We start from the raw sequence: 7202 nt of genomic DNA on the forward strand, positions 1-7202 counted from the left end.
TCCAGAGCCAGATCTTGGCCTCAATCCTCTTTCTAAACAGTCAGAGTCACAGCACTAGCTGTAAATTGGATATGCAATTAAGGGTTTAAATTAAGCCACACTAAGTTTTAATTACCAAATGTGACCAGGAAGTTATGGAATACACCCAAGATTTTGTTAAGGGAGGAGAAAATAGTGGCTTCTACATAGCACAATTGAACACAGAGATTTTTTTTTTTTTAAATACATACGGCTATTTCATTTTTCTTTGGATTTTCAGTTGCAGTTCCTTCAAGACCCCATTGTCATAGAGGTTTTTATTAAAAGCAATTTTCATGCTCTCATGGTCAAATAATCCAAGAATGTTAATTTCTCTTTTCTTTTCCTTTCTTTTTGCATACTTCTGGGATTGCGTAATGTAGTTTCACTCATTGATCACCCCATATTAAATCTTTCCCTAAAAGTTCAAAGTCAAGTATTTGGTCATTTGCAAGAGAATCTATCTGGCATTGAAGGCTGGGTCTCCAGAGTGAAAGGATTAGATGACATGCCAAAGCATTGCATCTGGTTCCCTGGGTGACAGCCTAAGGCGTGCACACAGCAGGAAGGATGCTTCAGCCAGACTTAGAGCAGCACATGAGCCTCCATTCTGAGCACATGCTTGAGTTGACCTCTGTTTATATTTAGTCACTCTTGTATATACTCAGCTTTATTCTGGATTAAGGAGGTCTTCACTTGATGTAAAATACTTTTAAAAAAGCCTTTTTCAATGAGAGCAATCTCTAGTGATCAAACCATATTGCAAAAACCAACTGGTAGAATAACAGTAAGTCTGGTTAGTGCACAAATCGAGACAAGAGCCACCCTGCCTTTATTTTTATGTGATGACTCTTGCACCAAAATCTTCATTTTATTGTCACCAAAATTAAAGTGGAAAAGAAAATATGTTTGAAAATGAAATAGTATTTGTTTTTCTGCTTTTTAAGCCTAAATTATGATTTTTTTTTTCCAGAAGCCTCCCTAAGGCCCCTCTTCTTAAAATTTATGGCAATGGTCTAACGAATTAATAAAGATACATGTTAGAATGAATCCCTTCACTTCAGTGGATGACTATGTAACTTTCAGAAATCATTCCACAATCTTAAAATAGTCATTCTTCAAACAGCCAAGATAATCAATAAATGCCATTCCATGTGATCATTCCTATGACTGCCAAACTATGAAATCTTTAAATCGGGGGGAGGGCGGAAATAAAGAGCAAGAAAGGTAAATATCCAGGATAAGACCAGAAATTTGGAAGCAGGAGATTTTCAGTAGATTGGTCAGATTCTACATAAGTCCATTCATATCTGGAAGTCTATTTCATTGACTTAAGCCTGGAATCAAAGACCCACCATCATCCCCTTGAGAATCTGAAACATGAAACAAGCATATTTCTTTAAGCACCTTTGCAAAAGTGCTTAATTTTCCATGAGAACTCACTGCCTTGACCTGGCTCCCGGAATTCAAGAAAACGGTGGAAAGTCCAGTCCAATAAATGAACGACTTTTAGGAACTTCAAACTTTATTGTTTCTGATGGCAACCCAATGTGTTTTCCATTGTATAAAAGTGGGCAGGGTGGAAAGATGAGGTATTTTGCGCTCAAGTAGCTCTTTCTAAGCAGAGAATGAGAGCGTGCAGCCCTCTTTACCCTGGTGAGAGCCTCACATTCTATATCTTGTTGGTTCAGAGCGTCTTTGTTTGGAGTCCAGCCCCTGGTTGAGGGTCAGCTAACGAAAGACAGAATGAGGTTCAAATTCTTTAATTAGTTTTGTCAGTGATTCTCTGTGGTTGGCAATAAAAGAAATACTTTCTGGGAGATCAAGTTCTTACACTGGAACTTTGGATAGGATAAAGCGCTTTGAAAGGCCAAGATCATTTTCAGCCCATTGTTCTAGCCTGTCTCTGAACTGGGATTTTTGCTAAAGAGCTTTGGAGCCAACATTTTTATGTCATGCCCGCAATCATGACACCAATAAGAATCTCTCTTTCAGACATTAATACACAGAGACCTGCCATCTTAGAAGGACTTCATGAAACATTGTACTCCTTGAGCCAGTTGGGAGAAAAACAATTTTTTGTTTGGGAATGCTGTGAATGAGCACAGTCTGGGATACAGATTCCCTGAAATGCTCAGAAGGCGAATCCTCCAAAGTGAGAGTGCTTACAGTGAGATGAGAGCGGCTCACTGAGGATGCTGATACTCTAGAAGTCAACGTTGGAGGAGGAGGAAAAAAGAAAAAAAAAAAAAAGCTTTCAAAGAAGCATCTTTGGAATGACCATGCCCTTTCATAGCAGAAATTTCTATTCTCTAAACTCCATGTAGGTCCTCTACAACTGACCACATACTCTGATACAAAGGCAATAAATAACCTTAAAACTATGTAACTTCATTGATATGGCCATGTCCTGAGATGGAAATTCTTCATATGGCACAGGATAAAAACAGGATTCCAGTTTTATCTCAAAAATGGGACATTGCAAATTCGGGCAAAACCCACAAAGGAGAAGTGACCATGTCTTTCCGGCTTATGGAGCAGCTGGAGCATGTCTGGAAGGAACCACACCCGCTGCCTCCTCACTGAGTCATCGCCCGCCTCCCTCCTTAGGGAATACCCGCTTCACTTCCTGACCGGGAGAAGATTTCATACAAAGGCACCTCTTCTCTGCCCTCTGTTCTACCCTTTGCGTGGAGGCACGGGGCAGGGAAAAGGTGTCCAATTTTAGGGTGATAACTAATTTCATTAATGTCTCTCTTGAGTAGTCTGACTTTCCTCTAGAGGCCTCTAGCTGACATTCACATCACACATTCAGTTGAGGGGGAAGTATTTACTTTCTAAAGGTTACCTCCTTTGAACTTGACTGTCCAGGGAGGAAAAGGTAATTCCTGGACTGCAAAAAAAAAAAAAAGGTACAAATGAACTTTGAAAAGAAATAGAGTCAATAGAGTTACAGATGTAGAAAATAAACTTACAGTTACCAGGGGATATAGAGTGGGAGGAATAAGTTTTGAGAATGGGACTGACATACATACACTACAGTATATAAAATAGATAAATAATAAGAAACTACTGTATAACACAGGGAACTCTACTCAATACTCTGTAATGATCTATATGGGAAAAGAATCTAAAAAAGAGTGGCTATAACTGATTTACTTTGCTGTACAGCAGAAACTAACAGGATATTGTAAATAACTATACTCCAATAGAAAAAAAATTTTTTTAAGTAATTCTTTGGGAATATCATTTCTCTGATTTGAGGTGCCAGATGACTCAAAACCATCTTGGGACCATATCATGCTCACCAAATGAGAAATTCAAACATCAAGACAGAAAACAAGATCAGAGAGAACACAGAGAACAAACGCATTTGTTTACCACTTTTGAAGAAAATGTTCATCAATTTCTGTTTCTCCCACTGGAGATATGTGTTTTATGGGACCATCAAGGCCAAGTCCACTGATGTCACACACATCTTGTCATCTGTAAGTTCTATTCCCAGCCTGCCGTATCTTGGGATGTTTCTTTCCAGTGGAAGATAGCTCAGCCTCTGTACACTGTTGCCAAATCGAATCTTGGAGACAGAGTTTTGGGTGAAGTAGAGAAGAATTATTATTCAGTTTATTATTGAAGTGAAGTGAAAGTCACTCATTCGTGTCAGACTCTATGACTTCACGGACTGTAGCACACCAGGCTCCTCTGTCCGTGGATTTCCCAGGCAAGAATACTGGAGTGGGTTGCCATTTCCTCCTCCAGGGAATATTCCAGACCCAGGGATTGAACCCAGGTCTCCTGAATTGCAGGCAGATTCTTTACCATCTGAGCCACCAGGGAACTACAATAAAATTAACTCTATTTTATTATTAGTTAGTATTAGTCTTTATAAAAGAATTATTATTATTGCTTTGCCAGACAAAGAGGGACACAGCAGTCTCTCACTCCCAAAAACTCTGTGTCCCAATCCAGTGGAGTTTGGGGAGGAGTTTTATGGCAAGGTTCAAGGTGGGGTTGCTGATAAGATTAAAGTGTGCACAGGGCCTTCCCTCCTTGAATCTCGCCTTCCTGATGAGCTTCTCTAGTTCCTTTAGTCTGGCCTCAGGGGTTCTTCTCTGGTGTGGAGAATGCTGACATCTTCCATTTGTCATACGATTTTTTTCCTTAGTTCCCTAACCAGGGATTGAACCTGTATTCCCTGCCCTGGAAGACAGTCTTTTTTTTTTTTTTGGCTGAGTCTTCATTGCTTTTTCAAGAGCTTTCTCTAGTTAAGGTGAGCGGGGGCTACGCTTTGTGGTGGTGCACAGGCTCTAGGCACTCGTATGGGCATCAGGAGTTGCAGCTTGCGGGCTTAGTTGCCCCGCAGCATGTGGAATCTTCCCGGACCAGAAATTGAACCCATGTCTCCTGCCTTGGCAGGTAGATTCTTATCCACTGTGCCACTGAGGAAGTCCCATTTGTTGGGTTTTTAATTCTATAAAAGGGCTTAAAGGTCTTGTTATGAGTAATCCTTGAGGTGGAACCAGGACCCTGCCCCAGGGCTGTACTATTGTTTCTTTGCTACTCCTCCCAGGATTCTGCATGGTCTTCCATTCCTGGATTAGCAACTGTTCTAATCCTCCTTCTGGAACTCAGGGAAGGTCATGGAGGCTGAGCAGAAAGGTTCCCCAAGTCCAGGAGCCCCTACTGGGTCCTGCTCAGTTTCAAGATCAAGCACTTGATTTATATTCAGAAGCTCATTGAGATGTAAGTGATTTCTTTTCACAAGGGCACTACACCCATAACTTGTGAAATACTCAACTGCGTAGTGACTTTTCTGTGTTATTATCCGGCTCTTAATTCAACATAATGGACAAATATCCCCAGAGGGCAGGGAAGACTAACTTGCAGCTCACTGATGTGCTCTGACAGCTACCCTCTTCCACAGCCTGCCGCTGGGCATCTCGTTATATCTGAAATGGTTCCTTTCTGAACCCAGTGGTATTTGTGACTTTGCCCATGATGTCACCCGTTACTGATGTCTGCACATCAGGCCAGACTCTTGGCTGCAAGAATTACCTCCCTGTGCCCCAGTTCTGCAGCAGGGTTTGAAGTTTTCGTGCTGGGTCTTTTAAATTATTTCTTCTGCCCACCCTGCTTCGGATTGCTCAAAAAAAAAAAAAAGTAGCAAAAACCAGTAAGCCTGTCTTAAATTTGCCAAAAGACATTGCCTGGGACTTTTCAGAAGCCACATTCAATTTATGAATAAATGAAATGGATCTTCTCGACCAACCATGACAATAAGCACTGGCCTACATATTCAGAGCCTGAAAGAAGTTGAGGCAATGGGCCTAATGAGAAGCAGTCAGTGAGTCTAATGAGAATCAGACAGAAGGCCTAATGAGACATTTAACATGCTCTGCCTCTCCCTCCTCTTTTGTTCAGTTTTCATGGGAATCTGTGTTTGGGGAGTTCAGTTGCACTGGCTACAAGCAGATACATATGGCCCTAGTGGGGTGATCCAGGAAACAATAGAAAGGCATGAAGATGGCCAGGGTTGGGGGAGGGTGAACTTGGAAAATGTACCCACAGACCATGATAATGTGGCAGGGTGGGAGTTTTTTAGGTTTAAACAATTTTTTTTTACTTATATTTTAATTGTATGTATACCTTTTCCAGAACATCATAGAGTCATTGAGCTATTGGTGATGATACAGTAAACAGGCAGAGATTTTAATCTCATTACATCACTGCTTGGAAGGAAACAGAGATAAGAAAAGCATGCAGGGCTGTTTCTGTGGCTGGCTGTCGCCATTAAGAGAGAAATGACTGGAATGCAGGTACTGCACAAAGGAAGATGCCCAGAATAATCTCCTGATGAGGCAAAGTTCCTTGGAACACTAGATGTTTTCGTTTGTTGACCTTGGATGGAATTGGCAGTTCCAGAGATGACTATCAAATGAGAGGCTGGGCGGGACTAAAGGTGGGGGCAGGAGTGCGGGACTTCCTGAGTTACACCTCTGTGGGTCAGTTACCTGTGCTGGCGGCACGTAAAGGAAATAAGGACGCATCCACGCCACTGTTTGAAATTTTGTCTGACCTGTGGATTAAACAGTTTTGGAGTGTAGCTTGGCTTTGAAAGAATAGGCAAGATTTCTGTCTCATTCTTTAGCTTGCAAGCCCAAGAAATTTGCACTGGCCCTGTTGCCTGTCTATCCCATAACAGTCTCTGTGGATACACACACTCTGTTTTATTTGCTGGCCCAAATACATGCAACTCTATCCCTCTCTCTATCTATCTCTACTTACGATAACACTTCTTTTTGTGATCAAGGTCTAGCGTTGGTGGGCCCACCTGCATCTGAAGGTAAATCAGACTTGTTCTTTGGTGGCGCCACCTAGTGACCGCCCGTGGAGACACAGTCTCAGCAATCAAATGACAGCAATTAGAGTCAGATTAGCGGGGGTGGGAGGGGGCAGAGCAGATGGGCACCAGCATTTATATATTTCAGGTGCTAGGCTCAGAATGCACATATTTCAGCTTTTTTAAAACTACCAAAATTCTATGGAATAGATAATATTCTCTAAAAGCTATTATTCATGTTACCTAAAATTTCCTATGGGCAGGGGACTGTGCTAGATGCTTTATACATTATGCCTTGTTTTTCCTAGAAACAACTTTATGATATATGAATTATGTGGTCTTTTGAGTCTAATTCCTTGGAGCTGTAATGGACTCCAGCCCCTACTTGCTATGTGACTTTGAACAATTTATTTAACCTCTCTGTGCCTGTAGTAATAGTACACACATCATAAAGGAAGCACTTGTAAAGTGTTTTTAAAAGTGTCTGACACATATTAAGCATTCAATATATACCAACTAGTACTATTATTAATAATAGCAGCCACAGCTACTGCTTCAGTGCAACTAAACGTTGCTAGACAAAAACTCCACCATCATGACTAGTTTCATATATTTCACATCGATAAATCAGATGGACACTAAATAGTGCCAGGCCATCCTACATGTATTTCTTTTTCATGTTCATTTTTAAATTTCCCCAAACAACTCCTTCCTACCCCTCTATCCTCATACATTGACATCATGACCACTCCCACCCTTGGTTGATGAACTTGCCTCATTATTGAGAAAACAATTAACCAGGAGCTTTTTCATCCCTTTCCAACTGTATCTGCTGACCTACCTG

Source organism: Giraffa tippelskirchi, chromosome 10 (genome assembly GCF_054371585.1).
Source record: "Giraffa tippelskirchi isolate mGirTip1 chromosome 10, T2T-mGirTip1v1.2.pri, whole genome shotgun sequence".
Classification (NCBI taxonomy): Eukaryota; Metazoa; Chordata; class Mammalia; order Artiodactyla; family Giraffidae; genus Giraffa; species Giraffa tippelskirchi.